The sequence below is a fragment of the Mustelus asterias genome, unplaced genomic scaffold (assembly GCF_964213995.1).
Source record: "Mustelus asterias unplaced genomic scaffold, sMusAst1.hap1.1 HAP1_SCAFFOLD_155, whole genome shotgun sequence".
Taxonomy (NCBI): domain Eukaryota; kingdom Metazoa; phylum Chordata; class Chondrichthyes; order Carcharhiniformes; family Triakidae; genus Mustelus; species Mustelus asterias.
The window spans coordinates 182,630-210,133 of NW_027590175.1; the positions used below are offsets into that span (position 1 = coordinate 182,630).

A 27,504-nucleotide genomic window follows, 5' to 3' on the forward strand; every position below is an offset into this window, starting at 1 on the left:
AATGAACACCGCTAGACAATCACCAGGCAAGACTGTTCTCTTCCTGTGGGGGAGCACTACAGCAGTCACGGGCATTCAGCGTCTGATCTCCGGGTAAGCGTTCTCCAAGGTGGCCTTCACGACACACGACAGCGCAGAGTCGCTGAGCAGAAACGGATAGCCAAATTCCGCACACATGAGGACGGCCTCAACCGGGAAATTGGATTCATGTCACACTTTCGGTACCCCCCACAGCTTGCCTCCTGTACTTGCAGAATCTCACTGGCTCTCCTGTCTGGAGACAATACACATTTCTTTAACCTTTGCCTAATGCTCCATCCACTCACATTGTCTGTGTCTTTAAGACCTGGTTGGTTGTAAGGATTGGCATTCTAATCAGTATTCTGTAACTTGATTTTCTGTCTCTGTGTGTCTTGTTTGCGAGCAGAAATCCACTCCATCTGACGAAGGGGCAGCGCTCTAAAAGCGAATGGCATTTGCTACCAAACAAACCTGTTGGACTTTAACCTGGTGTTGTTAAAACTCTTAATGTGTTTACCGCAGTCCAACGCCGGCATCTCCACATCAGGTCAAAAAAGGCCAGAGGAACAGCCATCGCTCGATAATATCTTAGGTGACCATCTCCAGAGGCCAGGGCAGCCAGTCAAAAAAACATTTGCCTCGACAGCAGCTCTCCACCCCTGACAGATTAAAATTCGTTTAAGAAAACTATCTAACAGAAGGATACGGAGTTAGAAAGACCTTACAGACACCGCACAACTACTGAAGAACTCCAAAATCTTCTGAATCCCATCGAGGCTGCTTGTATAATTTCTTTGAGAGTGACTGAAATTCTGTGATTACAGTTTTGGTAATGAATGTTCCTGGTATTATTTGTACAGCATTTCAGTCGAACCGTACCTTAATTAACATGTTTTACTTGTTTACTTAAAGTTCTTGGTTATTTGAATAAAATATCTTGTTAATTATTCACTCAAAGTGAATGACAGGCATTTTTATCATTAATAAGCCTCTGAACGTTAATAAAAAACAGTTAGCAGTTTCACAAATAGTTTTTCCAGATTACGATGTGAGATAAAGGGGATGAGCCTCTGTGTCATAACAGTCTGGTAATTTACTGAATAACAGCAAGACTGACAAAGTTTGGACAATGTTTCACTGTTACAGAAGGGCACAAAGTAAATATATGTCGGAAATATAAGCAGAAACAGGAATAGCGGGAGTCCATTTGGCTCGGGGTGCTCTCAAACCTCCACACTTTCAATTGGCAGGTAAGTTTCCAGAACAAGCTTACTGCCGAAATAATACAGGAGTTTAAATTCAGGGCTTTCACTGCCTGGATTCAATTCAATTCCCTGTCTCGATATTGTGCTAATTGTTGTAACTCACACTCAGTTACGAGTTTAAAACGAGCCATATTAGACTCAGTACCTTAACTCTCTGTCCGCTTCACATTTGCTGCAAGACCTGCTGAGAACTTCCAGCACTTTCTGCTTTTATTTTAACATGAATTACTAGCTTGATCATACACATGATCACAATAAATCGGAGCAGGAGTAGACCACCCGGTCCATCAAGCGTGTTCCCGAAATTCAATACCGTTATGGCTGATCTTGGGGTACAACTCAGTTTTTCACCAGCTCCCCATATCCCTGAATTCCCCGAGAGGCCAGAAACCTGTCTATCCCAACGTTAAATGTATTCGATGATGGAGCTTCCATAACTGTCTGGCATTGAGAATTTCAAAGATTCACAAACATTTCGGTGAAGTAATTTCGCCTTATTTAAGGCCGAAATGATCAGCCCATTTTCCTGAGACTGAACTGCCGTGGGTTAGATTTCCCGACAAGCAGAAGAAATCTCTCAGCCTCCACCCTGTCAAACCCAATCAGACTTTTGTAGGTTTAATGAAATCGCCTCTCATTCTTCCAAACTCCACAGACTTTCAGCCCAATTTACTCAGCCTCTCATCATACGACAACTCCCTCATCCCAGGGATCATCTGCTGAACCTTATCTGCACCGTTTCCAATGCAAATAAATCCTTTCTTAAATGTGAATATCACATCTGCACAGAATATTCAACATCTGGTCTCAACAAAACTCTGCGCAATTGCAGCTACACCTCGTTATACTTGGACTCCAGTCTGCCGTCAATAAAGATCAAAATGCAATTTTCCTTCCAATCATTGCCTGCACCGACATGCCAGCTTTATGCCTCCCTTGTACAAACGCATCTATTCTATTCTCAATACCGACACGAACCTTTTTTAGCTCTTCAAATATGTACTGCTCTTTTTTATTTACGAAGAAGGACTTATCTATTCGCTTTCTGAAACGACATCCGATCTGAGTCTCCACTGATCAAAGCTCTCTCGTCTTGCAGGCTCTCTTCCCCTTTCCTAAAGCTTCTATCAGCTGAACTTTACCCATAGGCTCCAGCGAGAATTCAACTCGCGACTCCTGGTTTACAAGACCAGTGCTCTAACCACTGAGCTATGGAGCCAAAAGCTTCCAGTAAGTGCAGCATTATCCGTGGATTGAGGACCAGGATGGGGTTTGAGGACGGAGATTTTTGATGAATGTGGAAATGTCTGAGGTGGAGAGCAGGAATTTAAAAGACAGAAGTTGAAAGTGACATGATTTGACATGTGTATTGTGTATGTACGTGACATGTATGTTGTGTGTGTCATGTGGTTCTTCTTCAGAGTTTATCGTTAATGTTACATCTCTATTTTTTCCAGCTCTGATACAAGTTCATCCAGCTGGAAGATTTAGCTTGTTGTTCACTTCACGGACGCTGTTTTTATTCAATGAAGAAATGAACAAAAATTTATTCACTCCGTGACTGGGAATCGAAACCGCGTCACAGCTCCGACGCTGATCACGGGACCCTCAGTGACACTGATGTGACAAATTTGCAATGAGTTGATCATCTCTGCGCCCATTGCTTCATTTCCAATAAATTTCAGTAAAAGAAAGTCACAATGAGGAATGACGGGAAGTGTACATGACAGGATTTGAACCTCAGTTAGAAAATCACAATCCATCCCCTGGGCCGGGACTGTCGTCTCAATGTTTGCAATCCTGCTGTTTATTTCGACAGACAGCCATTCAACCGGTGTTCCCGTTTGTATTCTCTGTCGGAGCAGCTCCACTCCTCCCAGCTTTGACAAAGGGTCATCTGGACTCGAAATGTCAGCTTTCTTCACTCCTTACAGATGCTGCCAGACCTGGTGAGATTTTCCAGCATTTTCTCTTTTTGTTTCCGATTCCAGAATCCACGATAATTTGCTCCACTCCATCCACACTCGTTCCTTTACCTCAACAACTGTTGACATTGCTCTGTCGCTCCTCTTTCTTCATGCCAAAAACGACACGGCACAAATTCTTGCATTCAATCTGAAATGCTGGACTTCAACTGCAGGGACCAAAGCTCCAACCCATTCTGGCAGTGGCTGCAGTCGAACCAACAACTCCGTAGAGACTGGACCTTTAGCCACTGGCTTAGATTACTCGGCTACGCTACCACGTAAGCAGCTGTGTCCTTTACTGGTATTGTTATTGAAATTAGCAGCAAAGGAGCTGCAACAGTCCATCAGTTGGCTTGAGCCTGCTCCTTCGCTGAATTAATTGATCCTGAACTGTGTTAGAAGCAGGAATCACATCCAGTCAGAAACAGAATGAGCTGCAGTGAAGGACCAGCACCATTTAAACTGCCCTTAACCGTGCCTGGTTCCCAATATCCTGCCAGAAATGGCAAAAATAAACATCCTGTTGAATTTGCTCAGTCTTCACTTCAGGACGCGAGGCGAGATTGTGTTTTATATGTTCCACCAGGCAATAACTGACATTTGTTTTTACGGTTTGGATGAAGCAACAAATCTCCATTACCTGACCACCAATCGAAACAGCAGTGAAAGGGTCAAACTCTAACCACCAGCCCAGCTGCTTGTAGCCTGTTTTACAACTTGCTTTACACACACTGCATGTGTTGCGTTATTTTTCGCGCCAGGCCAGACTACATTCATCACAAGCAAGTCTCTGTTGCAATATGGCACCTTCTGTTTCCACCCCAGTGATACATTGAATCAGTGACAGCATACAACAGACATTCCACTGACAGTTATTAATTTCACTTCCGACTGTTTGAAACGAGAGAGAACCTTTTCCAAATATTTCCGTTGCAGAGTGAGGGAAAAGTTCAATAATTCAGTGTGAACGCAAAAATCTGACCTTTTTACCATCCAAATGTTACCTTACATCACCATCTCAATTGTCAGCGCTTTGCAGCCTATCACTATCTTTCTGCTACTGTGTTTGTTCTTGACCTGTTGCACATGTGACATTTGCAGCTGTGATGTAGACTTGCAAAACTCACTCGGCTGCTATTAGTAAAACTGCTTTCGATCAGATAGTAAATCAGGTTACTTTTCAATAGTTTGCTGAGAGCTATAAATAATCGTTCTCTGAGCGGGAATTGAAAACAAACAACACTGGGGAGTACTGAATACAACCCACTGGACTCCCAGGGCCATGGGTGAACTCAAAATGACTTACCATATATCCCTTAATGTGTCCAGTTTGGATGGAACATAAGTGACTGCTTCAGCTAATGACAACAACGATTGTGCTTGCTGGGACATGAAATCGACAGTGAGGTGAAATACTCCCACAAGATGCGGAAGTGATCGTGGTATATAAAATTCTAAATAGGATTGAAGAAAGTGAAATCTTTTTTCTTATGCGCAATCGGGAACACGATGTCAAATGTATAGGTTGAGAGGTGTTAGATTTAAAACTGAGATGAGGAGGAACTGCTTCTCACTGAGGGTCGTGAATTTGTGGAATGCATTGCCGTATAGCGCGGTTGAGTCTGAATCATTAAATGATTTCAAGAAAGAGACAGATATATTCCTGATAATTAAAGGGACGAGGCGATATTGGAACGGCTAGGGAGGTGGATTTGAGAACAGGGAGAGATCAGTCATGAACTGATTGCATGACGGTTCAGGCACAAAGCGCTGAATTTGTCCACTTCTGCTCCTAATTCTATTTCCTAAGTGCAACTTTCAATTTTCAAAACCCACCAACTCATCACTGTGGCTCCAATGTAATCTACGTACATTACATCCACAGGTTCCCCTTCATCTACAACACAACTGAGTGCTGTAAGGGACTGAGGAATGGCCCCATTCTGTGGTTTAATTACTTTAAATTTCTTTGTTTTCCTCATTTAATCTCTCCTGATTTACACCCGGCAAGAGGCCTCAAACCCTCTTGTTATGCTGCTGGATAACACTTGTTTAAAACTTCCTACATTTCTAAAAAATCCCAGTTATTCCCAATGAAAGGTTATGGAGCTAAAATATAAGATTTGTTTTCCTGTGCACACAAGCTGTCTGGCTTTCTGAGTTTTTCCAGCATTTTCACCTTTCACTGCACAAGTCTGAGCAGCTTTGGATGTCAATGGAAATATTTTCATTGAACAACATATTCAGCAGCGGCTCGTTGGGCGAGAGGTATGACTCAGGCCTGTGGGCGTAAACATCTACAAGCGTGTGAGCGATCTCGGGTTCACATGCCGGGCTCGATCCTCAATCAGCTGTTGTTTCGTATTGGACAAGTTATAGGTTTTATGAATGTATTTTCAGCGCAAACGTTGGGATTGGTTTACATGGGATTTGGTTGGGGAACCTGAGCACACAGTGCAGGCAATCTATCAACACAACACTCACACAAGAAAATCAAGACATTAAAAGGTGAATATGCTTGTGGCCATTCACTTTATCTCTGTTCACCAGATTAGAGGACCCCATGTTTGTTGGTTGAGACAGCTGGCTGTGTAATTATTGTTATTCATTCGTGGGTTGTGGATGTGTACCGCACTCGCTGTTTCTGTTTTTCATTGTCTCTATATATCTCCCTCAGACTCACTGACTATGTTTTTATTACGTTGACGTATTTTGTTCCTTGCCCTGTCCATTATTTCGCTGCCTGTGTGTAACCGAGGTTCACTGGATTGATTTCTGCGTTTCTCCTGCAAGGAGAGAATCAGTGGGGTGAGTCTGTTCACTCTGGAGTTTAGAATAATCAGAGGTGATCTTACTGAAAAGTCTGAAACTGGGAAACAGTTTGACAGTTTAAATATTGAGTTCCCTCCACCCCTGGCTAAATTATTAAGAACAAAGAAAAATAAGGTGAATGATGTAAGAGGAGTTTGGAATATTTGGGAGAGGTGAGGCTAAGAATTGGAAGATGTGAATAATGTAATTAATGACTGTGAGGAATGGATAGGAACTTTGGGGATTATGTCAGTAGATTCATTGTAAACTTTGAAATCAGAACAAGCTGAGACACCAGATGGAAAAACCGTATTTGTCTCCATGCATTTTAGGTTATGGCAAGCAAGTTACTCCATGTGCCCGGCTAGCTCAGTCGGTAGAACATGAGACTCTTAATCTCGGGGTCGTGGGTTCGAGCCCCACGTTGGGCGACATTGCCTCATTCCTGGGTGAATTCTAGATCTCCGTTCCTCCAGAAGTGTCACCGCTCAAACTGAATCTTTCTCCTTTCTGCGTTGTTTATCTCACAGTTGTGGGTTTCTGACTGAAAACTGCCTCCAGTTCACTGGAAGGCGGGGAGTTTAGCGCTGAACTCAGCGAGAGGTTTTGATCTCATTTATTATGAGATTCAAACCCAGATCTGCGCGATTGTGTCAGTGGGAATAATAATCATCTCCATTGTAATTCAGTCGCTCCAGCCTTCCATCCGATCAAAAGACCGTCTGTTCTTTCCTCCTCTCCCTCTCTATTTTCCTTGACTCTGTACTTGTTTGTAAACCATTAAATCACTACTTTTTTCCAGTTAGGGTCAAAGGTCAGCAACCTGAATCATTCACTCTCTTTCCCTCTCCACAGAAGCTGTTGAAGCCGATGAGTGCTTCCAACATTTTCTGTTTTGAGGTGGGATTTGCAGCAACTACAAAACCTAGTTTTGGATCACAGTGGATCACCTTTCTCTGACTGAATCTTACCTGTTTGAACAATTGAAAGGCTGAGGTTTTAAATAATAAGACACCAGAATATGTCACCCTGTTTGACATGAAATGAAACAAAATGAGAATTAATCATTTCTTAAAATGCTGCGAATGCAATATATATTTTGTTGTCAATGCCAGCATTTGTTGTCCATCCCTATTTCCCTCTGAACTAAGTATTTTGCTGGGCCATTTCAGAGGGCAGTTAAGAGTCAATCACATTGCCTTTCCTCTGGAGTCCCATGGAGGCCAGAAAGGAGAAGGATGGCAGATTTCCTTCTGCAAGATGTGTTTTCATGACAATCAGAAAACAAAGCTTCATTACTGAGACAAGCTTTCACTTCCGTTTCAGTTCTAGGCTGCGGTGGGATCGTGACCTGTGAGCCTGGGCCACAGGATTCATACTCCACTGATTTTACCACTATGTCACCATCTTCCCGGAAGAGTAAGTTTAAATCCTTCACATGGAATCAAACCACTTAATTTCACATTGAAAACAAACATTTAAAGCAGTCTACTGTGGAAATCAGTGTCGTACACTCAGGATACCGGGGAACTGACGAGATATCTATTGCTTTCATTCAAAGACAGAAAAATGTGGTGAATCCTCAGCGTGAGTGATGAAGGAGCTGCGCTCCGAAAGCTCGTGATTTCAAACAAACCCGTTGCACTTTAACCTGGTGTTGTAGGAATTCTTACCGGGTATTGAAGGGCATTTCATTTACAATTCGCAAAAAGATTATTTTTATAAAATTAACAGCTTTCAGCAAATCGCACTGCAATCACATTGCAGACGGTGCAGTGAGTTACTCTCCTGGCCTCATTGCATCAGCTTCAGAGGACGATTTCTCAAGAACACAAAACGCTCAGCGATAAAGAGGTCGGAGGCTTCATTCATCAGGGATTACCCGAGAGCACGTGACCTTTCTCCCAAATCACACACGCACCCACACGACCACAATTGCTCAATAATGCTCAGGTCACCTCAATTTCCGTGTTGGTTTCGTCGATAGAATTTGTTGCTTTCACTGCAATGGTTTGGGTTCGATTCACGGTTAGGGAATGATGATTCATTGCTCTCGTGCAACACATGAATTAAGGAGAGTGGGTATTGCTTCCTGGTCGAAAACGGGAGTGATACTTGTGGTTGGTTGAACAGGAAGACGGAAAAATCTGCCCCATTCCACAATCCTGTCAATTACCCACAACAATTCATATTTACATTGAGAAGTCTTACAACACCAGGCCTATTTAGAGTCAGGAGCTTTCGGGGCGCTGATAAAATAAAGCAAATTGATTTTATTATCGGAGCAAATGAACCTGTTGGACTTTAACATGATGCTGTGAGACTTCTTATTGTGCCCACCCCAGCCCAACCCGGTATCTCGACATCATATTTACATTGCAATTGCTGGTACCAACTGTCAGAATGAGTGAGTTACTTTCTACTGCATTAAATTTCACTGTAGCTCACCACATTCAAAGAGTAATGTTTGTTATAAGCCTTATTGTGGTAAATCTGTTGAAAAACTTCAGCTTATCACTGCTCTGCTTCCATCACACTGGAAGCTGATGTGAAAAGATGAATAATTTCAAAGCTGAACAACGTGCACAAGACTGGAAGGAGAATGCGACTGTGAATAATTGGCACTGTGCATATTCCTGTATCCAGTCTGTGGGAGAACCAGGAGAATGAAACCCTGGTGGTCCAGTGCTTAGGGTCATAGGTCGGCTTCGATATGCCAAGATTTAAAGTTTTTGATAATCTATTTCACAAACCTGAGTTGTTTCCTGATCGAAAACAGCTCTGTCAGAAGCAGTGGAGTTAGATCTATATTTCTGTCCGAATTGGAAATGTCACATGGGCAACAGTTCAAGAACAAACACAGATAGTGAAGGACAGTGATAGGCTGCAAAGCGCTGCCAATAGAGATGGGGATACAAGGTCAAATCTATATGACAATGGGGTAGATTGTATCGATTAGATTGACACAAACATCTCCTAGACCTGGATCCAAATCTCAGCCAAATCACAGGAAAGCATCTCGCTAACTTAAACGCTAAGCTCTCCGACTTCACTCAGAAACTCTGAGACAAAGCGGGATGCAGTCTGACCACTGGATCCCCCTCCACCACTTAATAAGACTATGCTGGATCCCGAGCACTAGTTTTCAGCTGAGGGGGCATAGCTCAGTGGTAGAGCGTTTGACTGCAGATCAAACGGCCCTCGGTTCAAATCCGAGTGCCCCCTTCCTTGTCTAATTGTTAACTTAGTTTCAACTGTGACTGTTTTTCTTAGGCTGCAAAGCGCATTGTGACGTCCACCAACCCTGAAAGGCGTGACATAAATACAAATCGGTCTTTCATAAATTACCTTCAGTCCCAATTATTTGGTTACTGACAATCGTCAGTGGAAACAGTTTGTCCCTTTCTGCTCTATCAAACGGCTCTTTCCCATGTTGGGAGAAGCGGGAAACCACTAAATCGCTGCAACACTGTGGGGAATGAAGTCGTCAAAGGGGCTTGCATAGTATTGCAAACGATGTGGTCATGTTGTAGTTCTCGAGTATGTTTTTATAAAGAGAATTGGGGTTGGATATATACAGCACTCGCTGACACCCTAATATAGCGTGTCTGCATCTCAGTGGCGGAATTCGTTATTGCGTTCGACTTTAAGCAAATGGTTGGTGGCTCAGTACCATCCAGAGGCGGTAGTTGTACTTTCATTTTCCCCATAAGCATTCACTGTCGCGCAGTTCCGGCTTGTGATCTGAGGCAACAATAAAAATATTCCTCAAGTGTTGCCGCTCGACTGTTGTCAGGTGTTGTCAACGTTATTTATTTAATGAATATTCATATCATACATATCACATGGTATAATATATATTCATTTCAAATATGCAATTAAAGTTAAGAATTAGAGTCTTGGTTGGATGTGTTTGTGTGTCAGTTCTCCGGTGTGTCCTCATCTGAGACTGGGAAACAATCTCTCATTATTCTGTAGGTTCAATAAGATTGCCTCTCAGTCTTCCAAACTCCAGGGAATTTCAGCCCAATTTACACAGCCTCACATCCCAGGAGAACTCTCTCATCACAGGAACCTACCAAGTGGACCGTCTCCAATGGAAGGGTAGCCTTTTTCTGAAAAAAACATTGTGGATATCAGAACTGCACCGAATATTTCACACTTGCTCCCAACAAAACCCTGTATAAATGTAGGTTGGTGTTTTTATTCTTATACAGCAATCTGTTGGCAATAAAGACCAAAATGTCATTTCCCTTCCTATTGTTTGCTGCACCACCACGCTATCTTCCTGCGTTCCTTGTACAAACACACCCAAATCTCTCAAGATAAACGCTTATATTAGGAAGGACGATGGCCTTGTGGTATTATCGCGAGATTATTTATCCAGAAACTCATCCAATTTTACGGGGCCCCGCTTTTGAATCCTGCCACGGCACGTTGTGCAATTTGTATTCAATTAAAACTATCTGGAATTAAGAATATACTGATGACCATGAAACCATTGTCGATTGTCGGAAAAATAAACATGGAGTTCGGTAATGTGCTTTAGGGAAGGAAATCTGCCGTCCCTTATCCGGCCTGGCCTACATTGATTCCAGAGCTGCAGCAAAGTGGTTGACTCCAAACTGTCCTAGGGCAACCAGGATGGGCAATAAATGCTGGCCAGCCAGCGACGCCCATTTTTAATGAATTAAGACAGAACTAGGTCATCTTTCGAAACACTGTCTGCTCTTTCTCCGTTTATGAACAAGAGAATATCTTTTTGGGCAACATGGTGCCACAGCTGCCTCACAGCGCCAGGGACCCGGTTTTGATTCCCGGCATTGATTACTGTCTGTGCAGAGTCTGCATGTTTTCCCTGTGTTGCGTGGGTGTCCTTCTTACTCCCACAGAGTGAAAGATGTGCTGGTTAGGTGCATTTGCCATGCTAAATTCGCTGTCAATTTACCCGAGAAGGTGCCGGTTCTGCCGACGAGGGAATTGTCACAGTAACTTCATTACAGTATTAATGTAAGCTTAACTGTGCCACTAATAAAAAACCTTTCAATTGTCCAATATTATACCCGATGTGCTCCAACCACTGAGCTATGGAGCCAATTCCTGCGCCTAGTGCGGAGTTAGTGTATCATCATCAGTGGAGCGAAGAAGAGGTTGAATTTTCAGGTGGGTGATATTTGATGGATGTGGAAATATCCGAGGTGGAGAACAAGGAGTTAATCGATGCGATTTGAAAGAGGAAGAATTTGACATGTGTGTCAGTTGCTTTTGTGATAAATGTCTGCCGTGTCATTCTTCTTCAGAGTTTATTGCTGTCGTTCCATCTCCGATTTTTCCAGCTCTGAAACAGTTCATCTCTGTGGTTGGAGCACATCGGGTATAATGTTGGACAATTCGGTTAATGAAGAGTTAAATAAGAAGTTATTCACTATTTGCCTGGCAGTCCAACGCGGAACATGGCGCCGAATCCTAACCACGGGACGCCAGGAAAGCTGATATCAGAGATTTGAAATTCGTTGATAACCATCTCTCTCTTCACTGCTTCATTTCAGGTCACGCTCGTTACTGACATTGTCACACAGTCATTCCAACATCTTGTAACCAACTGAAGCAAATGATGTCTTCTTCCTTTATTTTCAGATACTTTCAACTCCAGAAATTTAGTACGTGCTGAGCAAAGTGCTCTGTTTAGTTAACAGTTTGTCATTAATTCCGGGGCATAGCGGTGGAAACATTGACTGTGAACCACTAGACCACACAACCTGTACTACCACTGGCTCAATGTTGCCTTGCCTACCATTCCTGGTGTCATGAAATTCATCATGCCTTCTGATCTATCACAGAAATTCGTTTTGTTCCTTTCACTGAGTGATTCCTGACTTTGCAATCAGAAAATACTGGGAATACTCAGTAGGTCGGTTCATTTCTTCGTGATAAACGCGCAACTAATTCCAATAGGCGAATCCTTTGAAATTAAAAGCATTTGGAAATTTTTGTGTGAGGGCAAAATACTGCGGATGCTGGAACCTGAAATAAAAATAAAAAAATGCTGGAAAATCTCAGCAGGTCTGACAGCATCTGTAGAGAGAGAATAGAGCCAACATTTCGAGTCCGGAGCTCTGACGAAGGGTCATCCAGCCATAAAACGTTGGTTCTATTCTCTCTCCACAGATGCTGTCAGGTCAGTTTAGATCTTGCAACCTTTTCTCTTTATGATGAAAGTATTTCTGCCCGAATCAAACCGGGGACCTTTCGCGTATAAGGCAAATGTGACAACCACTGCACCACAGAAACATTGCGATGCAATGATTCAAGGAAACTGGTTCCACAAACCCGTCAATTGCCAACAATAATTTACATTTGGGTTGCATGGAATTAGTGTGATAACAAAGGTATTTCGCAAAAATAATGAACTGGACATATAGCAGTGGTGAGATTCGATCTCACGCTTCAACTAATATTACTGTCCTGTAAGTCCAACAGGTTTATTTGGTAGCACGAGCTTTCGGAATACTGTCCCTTTATCAGGTGACTCATATGCTGAACGGGCAGTGCTCCGAAAGCTTGTGCTCCCAAATAAACCTGTTGGATTTTAACCTGGTGTTGTGAGACTACTTACTGTGCTTACCCCAGTCCAACGCCTGCAACTCCACATCATTACTGCCCTGAACTCATCAATGGTACCAGCAGAACCTATTGATGCCGTATCTGGTGTTGCCAGTGAATAGAATCAATGGAGTAGAATTGGTTCACATGTCCCATTGAACCTCCTCGACGATTGAATCAAGGCAGATCCATAGCCTCAACCCCAATTTCCAAGTTTATCCCGATTGCCCTTCATTCAATTAGATTCCAACAACTCTCCACCTCAACCTTCCATGTCTTCATCAACTGAAGATCCACAGACCTCTGTGCGGCTACAGAATTGATGCAAGATGGCGCCCGAGCGAGGCTACTTCTTGCAAGCTGTGCCCAGCATACCTTCTAATTCTATCCTTCACTCTCGTTCTATGTTTCTAAAACGTCATTCTAACTATTTTAAAGTCTCCAACAATGCTTTCATCAATTTCTTACAATCTAGCTTTGATTGGAACACTACATTCTGCACTCTCTCATTCCCTTCTCTATGAACGGTATGCTTTCTCTGTAAAGCGCGCAAGAAACAATACTTTTCACTGTATGCTAATACATGTGATAATAAATCAAAGAATTCCAAAGATTCACAAGACTTTGAGTGAAAAAATCTCTCCGTACCTCATTCATAAATAGCTGAAACATCATCCAGAGAATATTAGCCCAGAGTACCTTACTGAGGCACTTTTTGTCACCGTATAACCGTAACGTCACTCACTTGCCATGGCAAATCCATCCAGCCTACATCAGCTGCACCGTGAGTGTGACAGTGGAAGTAGAAAAGCAACAGAAGTTCAGTGGCGACTTTGCTGAGGGCATTTTTAAAATAAATGGTGAAGAACAAATTAACATTTTGTCTGCTCCAATCCAGTTCATATGCAACAACGATCTAGAATCAGGGAAAAAAATTTAAAAATATTAATTTCGATTATGTCTCCACCTTATTTTGAATCGAGGAGCCCATCGTTTATGAAATGAACATGTTAACTCCTCCAATCCAGAAACGCTGCTCATGACCAATGTGACCAGCCGAGAATATCAAACAGTGCAGTCAGATTGCAATGTAAATCCTTGTTTTGTAGAATTTTAATTCTGTTGAAAATCTTAGCCAAGTGGCAGAGTCATTGATCTAACATAAGATTCAGAAAGTAACATTTGCCCCGAATTTTATCTCTTTCTCCGTGACTGCAGTTGCCGAATATTATTCAAGCATTGGGGAAGTGTAAGTGCCGCATGGCTGTGAAATAATGTGATGCCTTAATATTTAATAACACTTAGCGATGGGACAGCTGCTTTGAAAAGGTTTTGTCAGTTTTTTTGAACTCAATAATCAGTATACTTCAGGAACACAGGTAACACATGGAAGTGTTTAAAATTTGATGCGTGTCCAAAGATTCTGCCAAACCTGCTGATGCGTGTATTATAAATACAGGTTTTGCCAGAACCTAAAACAAACTGCAAGACGGCAATGATAAATGAAATAGTCCCACAAGCTGTTCGCGTGTAACTTCAAATTTCAAAAACCCACCAATCTCATCATTGCTGATCCTGTGAAACTTACCATGTAAAACACGGCAGGCATTCATCTCTCAAAGAAACTCAAGTGTGAATTATCTGCTCTCAATCTCAGGACTTTGCAATTATAAAAACAGCATTCTGGTGAAAGTTTAACTCAGTCCTCATTCCACTGATTATTGCCGACTTGCTGTGTATTTCCCTCGTTGAACACATTTCAGGATGGGATAGACAAATTCCTGATCTATCTGAGAAAGAAGGGGAGTGTGCAGGATAATGGCAACCCAAGATCAAACATGGGTTAAAGTTTCGAGTTCACTTATTGAGTTTAATAATATTTGAAATATATAAATTGTTACAAATAATATGTTAGAGATAAATGTTCAATAAATTAACGTCGGCTAACAGCAGAGACAGAAACATACGATACGTTTTTTTTAGTGTTGCCCAAGGACTCAGTGACACTCAAAACCCAAGAGACAATGAAAGCAGATGGAGAGAAAAAAGAAGTGAAATCACCATCCCTGGATGGACTCAAACCACCAACCTTTCGCTTAACAGCCGGACGCGCTAATCAATTGCGCCACAGAGACTGACACAATGAAGAGCAATATGGCATTCTTAATCAGGGTGACAGCGTGTTGGCTGCAAATTCGACGCCAATGTAATTTTCACGAAACCTGACACAGAAAGACCAAATGATGGTATCGTTTACAAATCTAAACATGTAGATTTTACTATTTTACCCCACAGTGTTCACGTTTTACCCCAAGTACTGTTCACGTTTAGTTCAAAATTGCACTCAAATTAATTACCTGTAATAAACGCTCCAAATATTGCACAGATACCGAATAACGACATTGCTGTTTGTCTTTACGCCTATTTACTTAGAAACCTGCAGACACTGACAATATGTCACCGCTGGTTCTACCAGTATTGAGGCTCGGTGCCTCCTGTTCCCGCTCATATGTCATGACATTCTGTGTTTGGCGTAGGGTACAGCCACCAGTCTCCTGACAATCGGACAGTAACTGATCCAAATGCACACACTGCAAAGATTGAAATTTCAAGCGGGATAATGATATTCAGAAGGAAGTAACATTTATCATTCAGTGACATCAATGCACAATGCCGCGATTCACACACTGAGTGTGTGTGAACGCACAGTAATCACTGACACTGCTGAATACTCGAATTCCTTTTGTTTAACAGCAATATATTGAAGTTCACTGACGTCGTATGTACGTCATAGCGAACACAGAATGTGACACACATTGATAACTTGCAGGGAATATATTATAAATAACGGATTTTTCATCAATGTTTAGTTCATGCAGGATTTTTAGAATCCGGGATTAATATTACACACATTCAAAGGGATTTATAAGTTTCTAGTTTGACTTATGGACAATTCTGCTAAACTTTCAGTTAGCACTTGTTCAGCAGAGTTTTTTTTTACCTTACGTCCTCGCTGTGACCATAACTTGCAAAATCAGTCTTCCAATGAATGAAATGCTCACTCTGTCACCTTTACCCGAATGAAGATTCCTTGAGGGAAAAAAAGTGCACCGTTGTCAGTTTAACCGCTAACGTTATTATAATCCGAGGTCGGGAGGTGGAGCTTCTCGCTGCTGCCACAACCTGAGATTGGCAGTTGCGGTCCCAGTTACCTCAGTCAGATACATGTGCACTTCCGGTTCTAACGGTAGTTTCCCATCTACATGTAACTCCTGATAGAAACAGTGACCGAGTGTAAGGATGTGTAATTCTCTGCTGAAGATGATTCATGGAAAAATAGTCAGCTACTGCAAATGCTACTGAGACCACAGATTTCCGCTCCTAAATTCATTCTGATGATCAGATTATCTAATTCAATTTGAAGCAATTGAAACATAAAGTAGACTAATCAAAATCAGAACAGAGAAGGGGAAATGTTTTAACAGGGCATATGAAACACCAACACTTCCTGTGACGTCAGCTTTCGAGACGAAGAAAAACTTTTAGCGCTTTATAGTGTTCATTATCAGCAGCAAATTCCTCAGATAAATCATTAAAAGTTTATCAATTTTGGAGAATTGGAAACTGGAAACAAATACATTTCAGCACCACGAGTTATCCTAAAGCACGTGACAGCCAATCTGGTACTTTCGCAATGCAGTCACTGTTGCAATGTCTCGAAAATAACTTCCCTTATCGAGGAGACAGTGGGCATGTGACAATGTCACTCCGCGCATTAGTCAGAGGGCCACGTTAATCTTCCACACCAATTGATTCAATTCTAACATTTGAAACTGGTAAACGTTAAATTAACACAGTCTGTGATTGAAAATTAATATCAATAATGGTGATCGTGAATTTTCATCGTTTGACATGGAAAATTAATTTACTCAGCAATGTCCTTCAGGGCGTCGGGCGAGGACATCGCCATCTTTCCTTAACCTGACCGAAATGCGACTCCAGATTGACTCTACACTACTCCCTCAACCCATTAGCAAGCCATTTACTTTCAGGACAATGAGGGATCCATGGAATGCATGCGATCCCTGCAGTGCAGATGATGGCCAATTGGCCCATCGCGTCTGCGCACATTTCCGAAAGAGCGTGTAATGTCACACATCACCTGGAACTGTTAGATTTTGTACGAGTGTTAAGGCTCTATGTAACATGGTGCTTCATCGCCGCGCAGTAATACACGGCTGAGTCAGAAATCTGAGTGTCTGTGATGTTCAAAAGGATGTTTGTGTTCATTTTATCCTGTACAGCAGAAAACCGCTTTCCAAATGTAGGCGCGTTCTCTTCATTACCAGCAGTATGTCTGACCAGAATGTACTGAAGGCCTATCCCGAGTACTCTACGTACCAATATAGGTAAGCTGCTGTGTATGTGGTGGGGTAGTGACAGGACAACACCACAGTACCCCCTTCACTCACTGCTACTACTATGGGCTTTTGGAAAAGTTTCTCCAGCTGGCTCTGCGCTGGAAAAAAAACAGAATGTGACAAACATAACTTTTAGATGTGTTTTTGATATAAAATGAAATACGTTTTGAGCACAATTTTTTACTCTCTCGAACGCATACACTCTTACAGACAAAAATACACACATTATCTCTCTCTTTCTGTCACATACAATCACAAAAAGATATTCTTTCTTTCGCCACACAGGTTCCCTCTTACAGACAAAAAGAGGTACGGTTACACAGAAACTCACAAAACGCAGGGACACAAACAAAGACACACAGACATCCACACATAGTCAGGCACGCGCAACCATACAGCCAAAAACATGTACACAGACAGATAGACACACATATACACACACACACACGGAAAAACACACTTACACAGATATACAAAAAATAACGCGGGCTCTTATTCACTAATCTACTGAAATTTAGCGATGGACTGCATTCCGTGAGTAAAATTAAAATGGGGGAATGTTCAGAGATTATTTCCTTAGCGAACTGGCCCCAGGCTATAAACATTGCAATTTTCTTCTGGGTATATTCATCAGCTAAGGCTGCTCTTCTCGGAGAAGCAAAATCCCTCCCCCAGACCGGCCGTTCTGACTGAGATAGTTCAGTTTGATTTTCCATTCAATGGACTCGGGGCATTCATTGGTCCAAGAGCAAAACTCGAGGAGCCAGGCTTCCCCAATGAGGGGAATAAATATGAGAGGAAAATCGAAAAAACATCAGTGAAAGAAAACGGTGATAATCGCCCGAAATACTCACTCGTTTGAAGGATCATGAGTAAAAGTAATAGGTTGGTGGATATTGTTCTGGGCCTGCAATCACAATGAGGATCAGAAGGCATGTTTGTGCTGAATATTACGTCCAAATTCTATACTGTATGGAAATGTACGCTGCACATTCAATCAATTTGATACGTCCTATTACCGCATTTGCCAGCACATGACCATGAATCCCATACACAACATGCAAACTGCGATTGCCAGCTAACTTTTCTGACGTGTCCAGGCAGCCAATTGGTGCGGTGTTGCGGCTTTGTGTGTGTGTGCTTGCGTGTGTGTGTGTGTGTGTGTGTGAGAGAGAGAGAGAGAGAGAGAGAGAGATTGGGCGGGGGGTAGAGCCGGGCGTGGAACGGTGGGGGCAAGAGGGATGGGTTAAGGGTAGTCATGGCAGGAGAGCTTGCACCTATATGGCAAAAGTGCAAGTTTCAGGTGTCACTAGTGACCATGTGTTCAGGAAGTGTGTCCAAACGTAGCTACTGGCCAACCACATTTCGAAGCTGAGGCTCAGGAGATTCAATGTGGGGCATCCCCATGGCTGAGCAAGTCGTCGATAACACGTTCCGAAAGTGACCACACCGCAGGTGAAGTTTGAAAAGGCAGAAAGCCCATGGGTGACCACGAGGCGGAGTAGAGGAAGGAAGGTAGTTCAGGAGTGGCCTGTGGGCATCTAGCAGATATAACGTTTTGGCTACTGTTTCTTTCGTGGGGGGATGGGGGAGGGGGGCTGCTCTACTGGTTCTTTCGCGGTGGAGCGGGAAGGGGGCTGACTGTGCCGGGGAAAGCAGTGAAAGTCAACGTCGTGGCAACATGCATGGGTCTGCTGCACAATAGGGGAGGAGGAAAATGGCATTGCTATAGAGGGAAGGATTCAATTCTAAGGGGAAAAGCGTTAACATTTCTGGGATGGTGTGCTGCCTCCCTCGTGCCAGGGTCAGAATGTCAGTAAACGGCTGCAACTTTTTCTGAAGGTGGAGGGGGTGGGGGAGGGGGGAGGGGGGAGGGGGTGGAGATGGCTACAGAAACCGTGGTAAATATTGATTTTAACTAAATAATAGAACAAGCGAGGAAATCCTGCAAGCAGAGTTCAGGGAGCCAAGAAGTAGATCAAATTTAAAAAAACAGAAGTTCGCAATCTCTGGATTACTCCCGTGCCACGTGTCAGTGAGTTTAGAAATAGGCGGTTAGTTCAGAAGAATGCACGTCTGGAGAATAGGTGCAGGAGTGAGGACTTCAGACTTCCAGAACTCTGGAACTGTTCTGGGAGACGGCAGGACCTGTGCAAGGAAGTCGGTTTGCAACTGAACCGAAATTGGAATGGCTACCAATATATTGGTTTCAATAGTGTAAAATTCCCTCGATGCAGAAATAGTTCTGGTGGATTGAAAATATGCAAATACAACGTCCTAACTCTTTAAACCCAGTTTGACTGACATCATCAAATCTGAAAATGTTTCTCTCACTCACGAGTGCAGCTTATTTTGTTTCAAGTCAGAATCCTAAATGCATTTATTTTTCTCAATTAAAGGAGCTTCTCATTATCAATCCACACCAGACTGGAGAGTAAAACTGTGAATCTCATGTCCCCAGCAGTTCAGACTTGGCCCTGTGAAGAGAGAAACAGATGATCAGGTGACAGCTCTCTGACCTTTCATCTGAACTGAAAGAGAAATGTAATACTTTATTACCAAATGAAAAGGGGACACGTTAAAGCCAGGAGAAATCAAAATTGAGTTCAACATTTGATATATTAATCTCTGTCTTATTTTCGTTCGCTCTTCTTTCCCCATTCATTTGTCTCTCACTTTATGTTGCTTGAATCCCTTCCCGCAATCCCCGCATGATCACAGTTTCTCCTCAGTTTGGTTGTGCCTTTTTTTCCTTGTTAGGTCGGATTATCAGCAGAGGCGTTGGTCACTGACAGAGGACATGTTGCATTTCTCCTCACTGTGAACTGTGCTTAGTCATAGAGTCGTACGGCGCAGTAGAGACGGTTTGGCCCATCGACTGTACAACGACAATAACTGCCACTAGCATCGCGCTGATCCCATTTTCTAGCACGTGTCCAATATCCTTGAATGCTATTATTTTTCAAGTGTTCATTCCGACACTTTATAAAGTTTGTAATTTTTCCGGCCTCCAATACCTTCCCAGGCGCTGTACTGCACATTCCCAACAACCTCTTCGTGAAAGAAATACCTGCCGAATCTCGAGCCCCTTAACTTAAAACTATGCCCCGTCGTGATTAACATCTCAACAAAGGGGAAGAGCTGCTTTCCCTTCACCCTGTCCATGAACCTCAAACTTATATGCCACAATCAGTCCCCGCACTCCCTCAGCCTTCTCTGCTCAAAGGAAAATATTCCAACACTATCCACTTCCCCCTTTTCGCTCAAATGTTCCGTCCCAGGAAAAATCTTGGTGAATCTGCTCTGTTCCCCTGTTAGTATAATCACATCCTTCCTATAGTGAGCTGGCCAGAACTGTGCACAGTACTCCAGCTCTGGCCTAACCACCGCTCTGTACAATTCCAATGTTAACTCCTTGCCCTTATATTCTATGCCACGACTGATAAAAACAAGGTGCCCCTTATGCCGTCGTAGCTATCCTATTCAACTGCTCTGCCACCTTCAGGGATCAGTTTATAAGTATTCCTAATCCACATGTTCCTCTGAACTCCCTAATGTCCTGCGATTCATTAAATATTCACCTGTGTTATTATTTCTTCCAAAGTGCATCACCTCGCACTTATCCGGTTTATACACCATCTGCCACTGTTCGTTCCATCTCACCAACCTATCGAAATCTTCCTTGAACGTAGGGCTTTCGTCTTCAATATTAACCACGTCAACAATCTTTGTACCAGCTGCAAACTTGCTTATAATTCCCTTCAAATTATCATCTATATTATTTATGCATGTAACAAACAAAAAGCGTCTCAGCACTGAAACCTATAGTAGGCCACTTTGCTCTAACCTCCATTCATTCGAACAGACTTCTACCACTACCCTATGTGTCCTATTATGAAGACATTTTCCGATCCATCTCACCCAGTTTCCTGAATTCCAAGTGCTTCTATATTCTCAATCAGTCTCCCTTGTGGGACCTTCTCAGTGCTTTGCTCGAACAAAACAACTAGATCAACTGCACTTCCCTCAGTTACAGGGGAAGGAAGTTAAAACATGCAACTTGAAAGTGTATCATCTGACTCTTCTTCAGAGTTTATTGTCAAAGATACACCTTTGATTTGTCCAGCTCTGATACAAGTTCATCCAGCTGGAAGATTAACCTTGTTTCTCCCTTCACAGGCGCTGTGAGTCGTGTTTTCAGTAAATGAAGAATTGAACAAAAGATGATTGACTCCATGACCGGGAATTGAACGTGGGGCCACTGCGCCGAATCCTGATCATTATGCTCTCAGGGAAGCTGATGTGACACATCGGTAATGAGATGACCATCTCCGTACCCATTGCTTTAATTCAAATAACTTTCCCTAAAAACATAGTCACAATGAGGAATGATGGGAAGCGGACATGACAGGATTTGAACTTCACTTGGAAAATCTAAATTCATCACATTTGTCCCTGGAACCAAATCAGAAAATGTTGGAAAACCTCAGCAGGTCAGGTGTAGCATCTGTAAGGAGAGAAAAGAGCTGGAGCTTCGAATCCAGATGACTCCTTTTCAGAGATTCCAGCATCCGCAGTAATTTGCTTTTATCCAGAGCTTAACCCCTGGGCCGGGAATACAGTCTCACTGTTTGCAACACTGTTGCTTATATCGGCAGCCAGTCATTCAGCCGGTGTTTCCGTGTGTGCTCCCTGTCGGAGCAACTGCACTCCTTCCACACTCTCTCCTTTACCCCAACAACTGTTTAATTGGCACTGTTCCTCCTCTTTTTTCCTACCAGGAACGACACCACCCACACTTCTACATTCAATCTGAACTGTTTATCTTCAGCTGCAAGGGCCAAATCAAACAACAATTCTGTCAACTATCGGATTCGAAGAAACTTTTTTGCAGAAACTGGAGTATTATTTCCAGCGCCGTAGATCACTCAGCCACGCTAAACAACATGGTAAGCGTGTTATTTACTGTTATTGTTACTGAAATACATTAGAAGCAACGGAGCTGGGAAAGGCCATCAGAAGGCTTGAATCTGCTCCTTCGCTGAATCTGGTAATCCTGAACTGTGTAACAAATAGATTCCATCTCCAGTCTGAAACAAAATGAGCTGCAGTGAAGGGTCGGCACCATTTAAACTACCTTAACCTTGCCTGTTTCCCAATCTCCTGCGAAATTAAAATAAAACTTCCTGTTGAATTTGATCACGGTCTTCACTTCAGACAGGACGGACACGAAGCGAGACTGAGATTTCTCTGTTCTTCCAGGAAATATCCGATATTTATTTTCACGGTTAGGACGAGAGCAATAAATCTTCATTTTCTGACCTGCAATTAAAACAGCAGTGAAAGTATCAAACTCTAACCCCCAGACACGCATCTTGTAGCGTGTTTTACAATTTGATTCATCCACGTTCTATTTGTTATTTTGTCATCATCCATAATTGAATGTGTTCAGATAATGACGACAAACGCTCCACTGCAGTTATCACGTTTGGTTCCGAGGGTGCGACACCGGACATAAATATTTCCAAAGATTGTTCATTACAGAGTGAGATAATTTTCAAAGTTTTACAATTCAGTGTCAGTATAAACGGTGAAATCTGATCCATTCTCTTCCAGATTTTACCTTGCTTCACCATCGCTGTCCTCAGCGATTTGTAATCTATCACTTTTAGAAGTCTCACAACAACCAGGTTAAAGACCAACAAGTTTATTTGGAATCAGCAGCTGAGGGAGCGCTGCTTCTTTGAACTATTTATTCCGAATAAAGCTATTGGACTTTCAGTTGGTGTTATTAGATTTATTTCTGTGCCCACCCCACAATGCCAGCAGCTCCACCTCATCACATTCTCTCACTGTTCTTCTCTTTCTGAGTTTGTTCTTGACATTTCCAGCTCTGAAGTAAACTTGCAAACTTCACTCTGCTGATTCTACTGATCTGCTTTACATCAGAGTTTAAATCAGATTACTTTTAACCGTTTGCTGAGAGCAACGATTAACTTCGCAACCAACGGGAAGAGGTGCTTTCCGTTCACCCTGTTCATGAACCTCAAAATTGGAAACGGCAAATGATTCTTCTTTTCCTGAGCGGGAATTGAAAGCAAACATAACCCGGGGATGGGGTGGGGGTGGGGGTGGGGGTGGGGGGGGGGGAGGGGGGGGCGGGGGTTACTTACACAAACCACTGGACTCCAAGGGTAACGGGTGAACTGTATTTTTAAACTGACGTACCCTATGGGACGGTGGTGTAGCGTTTGGTACTGTTACCTCACAGTGCGAAAGACAAGCATTCGATACTTGGCTTGGATCATTGCCTATGTGGAGTCTGCACGTTCTTCGTGTTTCTGTGTGGGTTTCCTGCGAATGCTCTGGTTTCTTCCCAGAGTCCAAAGATGCTCACGGTATTTGGATTGGCTATGCTAATTCTTCTGCTAATTACCTAAACAGGTAGCCAAGAGTGGTGACCAGCGGATTTTCACAGCAACTTCATTGAAATGGTAATGCAAGCCTTCTTGTCACACGACTAAATAAACTTTAAAATACATCTCTTTGCTTATTATTTTCATCTCAGATCATTTTCATCAGCGACAAGTATTTCCTTCAGAATATCCTGTTTAGATGGGACATAATTGGTTCCTTCAGCGAATGACAACACCCACTGTGTTTGCCAGGACATGAAGTCGACAGCGAGCTGAAATAGTCTCACAAGTTGCTGAAGTTATCGAGGTGTACAAAAGTCTAAAGGGAACTAATGGAATAAACGTCGACCAAATGATTCCTCTATGGGGCAATGTAGAACAAGAAGATGCAGGTATAGGTTGAGAGGCGGTGGATTTAAACCTGAAATGAGGAGGAAGTACTTCTCGCAGAGAGTGTTCTCGCAGAGTGGTGAATCTCTGGAACTCGCTGCCCCAGAGCGTGGTGGGTTCTGAAAGATTGAATGGTTTCAAAAGGAGATAGATATATTTCTGATGTTTCAAAAAATGTTTAAAGGGGAAAGAAGAACAGATGGGAAAGTAGACTTGAGACCAGGGAGAGATCAGCCATGATCTGATTGAATGACGAAGCAGGTTCGAAGGGCTGAATTTGCCGACTTGAGCTCCTGATTCCTATGTTTCTATATTACTGAGTGGAACTTTCAAAACTCAAGACCCACCAACCTCATCAATGTGGCTCCAGTGTAATCTATGTACATTACATCCACCGGTTCCCCTTTATCCACAGCACATGTGTGCCCTGGAAAGAACTTCGGAACGGCCTCATTCTGTGGTTAATCGCTTTGTGATTCTCTGTTTCCGTCATCTCACCTCTCCTGACTTCCACCCAACAGGATGTTATGTTTCCTCCCTCCTGCATCTCATTTGCGCAAAACGTTCTACATTTTTAAACATCCCCAGTTTCAGTGAAAGGGTATAGAGATGAAAGATAAGCTTTGTTTCTCTGTGCACACACGCTCTCTGACTTTCTGAGCTATTCCAGCATTTTCAACTTTCAATGCAGATGTATGATCTATTTTGGATGACAATGAAAATATAATTATTTGGCAGATCTCTGCAACGAAGGCTCGTTGGTCTAGGGGTATGATTCTCGCTTTGGGTGTTGAAATTCACAAGCTTGCGAGAGGTCTCGGGTTCAAATCCCGGACGAGCCCACATTTTGCTGCTGTTGCATATTGGACAAGGGACTGGTTCTGTAAATTTATTTTCCTTGCACACGGCGGGATTGCTTCACATGGGCTTTGGGTTGAGAACCTGAGCACAATCTAACACCATAGCAGGCTCACAAGTAAATCGAAACATTTTCAATGGTTGACTCTACTGGCAGACACGAATTGAGAGGACCTCATTCCTTCAGACGACCACCCACGTTATGGGAGACTCGGGGGAAATAGCAGGACCCCTTGCAGAGATATCTGAATCATCGAAAGCCCAGGTGATCTGCTTTGAATACTGGAGGGTGGGAAATGTCGTGCTTCTGTTTAAAAAGGGTTGCAGGGAGAAGCGTGGGAGCTACAGGCCGCTGAGCCTCACATCTGTAGTGGGTAAGTTGTTCGAAGGCAGTCTGAGAAACAGGATCCCGAGGCATTTAGAGAGGCAAGGACTGATCAGAATGGCTCTGTGAGTGGAAAATCATGTCTCACGAATTTTTATTGAGTTTTTTGAAAGGGTAACCAAGAAGGTCGATGAGGGCAGTGTAATTGATGTTGTCTACATGGACTTTAGTAGGCATTTGACAAGATACCGCATGGCAGGTTGTTGCATCAAGTTAAATCTTACGGTATTCCGCGTGAGGTAGCCAAATGGATGTAAAATTGGCTTGATGACAGAAGACAGAGGCTGGTTGTAGAGAGTTGCTTTCAAATTGGAGGCCTGTCACCAGCGGTGCGCCTCAGGGTCGGTCCTGGTTCCACTGTTATTTGTCATTTATTTTAACGATTTTGATGAGCATTTAGCAGGCATGGTTAGTTATTTTGCAGATGACACCAAGATTGGAGGCATTGTGCACAGTGAAGAAGGTTATCGAGGATTGCAACGGGATCTTGATCAACTGGGCTAGTGGGCTGATGAATGGCAAATGGAGTTTGTTTGAGATGAATGCGAGGTGATGCATTTTGGTAGATCGAACCAGGACAGGACTTGCTCAATTAATGGACGGGCGTTGGTGAGAGTTTTAGAAAAAAAGATATCTCGGGGTACAGTTCATCGCTCCTTCAAAGTTTAGTCACAGGTGGAAAGAGTGGGAGAGAAGGCATTCAGCATGCTTGGTTTCATTGGCCAGAACATTGAACACAGCAGTTGGGACGTCTTGTTGAAGTTGTACAAGACATTGGTAAGGCCACACTTGGAATACTGTGTACAACTCTGGCCACCCTATTATAGAAAGGATATTATTAAACGAGAAGGAATGCAGAAAAGATTTACTCGGATGATGCCGGGACTGATATTTTGAGTTATAAGGAGAGGATGGATAGCCTTGGACTTTTTTCTCTGGAACATCATAGAATCCCTACAGTACAGAAAGAGGCCATTCGGCCCATCGAGTCTGCACCGACAACAATCCCACCCAGGCTCTACCCCCATATCCACCCACTAATCCCTCCAACCTACGCATCTCAGGACACTAAGGGCAATTTTTAGCATGGCCAATCAACCTAACCCGCCCATCTTTGGACTGTGGGAGGAAACCAGAGCACCCGGAGGAAACCCACGCAAACACGAGGAGAATGTGCAAACTCCACACAGGTCCCGTTATTTAAGAAGGGTAGGAAGGATAACCCGGGTAATTATAGGCCGGTGAGCTTGACGTCCGTGGTGGGGAAGTTGTTGGAGAAAATTGTTAGAGATAGGATGTATGCGCATTTAGAAAGGAATAAACTCATTAACGATAGTCAGCATGGTTTTGTGAGAGGGAGGTCATGCCTCACTCACCTGGTGGAGTTTTTTGAAGAAGTGACCAAAATGGTTGACGAGGGAAGGGCCGTGGATGTCGTCTATATGGACTTTAGTAAAGCGTTTGACAAAGTCCCTCATGGTAGGCTGGTGAAAAAGGTTGGATCTCATGGGATAAAGGGGGAGGTGGCTAGATGGGTGGAGAACTGGCTTGGTCACAGAAGACAGAGGGTGGTAGTGGAAGGGTCTTTTTCCAGCTGGAGGCCTGTGACTAGTGGTGTTCCGCAGGGGTCTGTATTGGGACCTCTGCTGTTTGTGATTTATATAAATGATCTGGAAGAAGGTGTAACTGGGGTGATCAGTAAGTTTGCGGACGACACAAAATTGGCAGGACTTGCAGATAGTGAGGAGCATTGTCAGAAGCTACAGAAGGATATAGATAGGCTGGAAATTTGGGCAAAGAAATGGCAGATGGAGTTCAATCCTGATGAATGCGAAGTGATGCATTTTGGTATAAATAATGTAGGGAGGAGCTATATGATAAATGGCAGAACCATAAAGGGTGTAGATACGCAGAGGGACCTGGGTGTGCAAGTCCACAGATCCTTGAAAGTGACGTCACAGGTGGAGAAGGTGGTGAAGAAGGCATATGGCATGCTTGCCTTTATAGGACGGGGCATAGAGTATAAAAGTTGGGATCTGATGTTGCAGATGTATAGAACGTTGGTTCGGCCGCATCTGGAATACTGCGTCCAGTTCTGGTCACCACACTACCAGAAGGACTTGGAGGCTTTGGAGAGAGTACAGAGGAGGTTTACCAGGATGTTACCTGGTATGGAGGGGCTTAGTTATGAGGAGAGATTGGGTAAACTGGGGTTGTTCTCCCTGGAAAGACGGAGGATGAGGGGAAACTTAATAGAGGTGTATAAAATTATGAAAGGCATAGATAGGGTGAACGGCGGGAATCTTTTCCCCAGGTCGGTGGTGACGTTCACGAGGGGTCATAGGTTCAAGGTGAAGGGGGGAAGGT

General features: G+C 43.2%; 1 protein-coding gene and 4 non-coding genes across 5 annotated transcripts in view; 4 read left to right on the forward strand and 1 right to left on the reverse strand.

The window, feature by feature from the left end:
• Window positions 1-27,504, forward strand: part of LOC144485143 (uncharacterized) — a 158,370-nt gene that overhangs the window by 77,499 nt on the left and 53,367 nt on the right. The gene's annotated exons all lie outside the window — the stretch shown is intronic.
• Window positions 2,433-2,505, reverse strand: trnat-ugu (transfer RNA threonine (anticodon UGU)). The gene has a single exon. It is a non-coding gene; the product is annotated as a tRNA-Thr (tRNA).
• Window positions 6,423-6,495, forward strand: trnak-cuu (transfer RNA lysine (anticodon CUU)). Its single transcript has one exon. It is a non-coding gene; the product is annotated as a tRNA-Lys (tRNA).
• On the forward strand, window positions 9,218-9,289 carry trnac-gca (transfer RNA cysteine (anticodon GCA)). Its single transcript has one exon. It is a non-coding gene; the product is annotated as a tRNA-Cys (tRNA).
• Window positions 24,647-24,736, forward strand: trnap-ugg (transfer RNA proline (anticodon UGG)). The gene is given in 2 exon segments: window positions 24,647-24,682; window positions 24,701-24,736. It is a non-coding gene; the product is annotated as a tRNA-Pro (tRNA).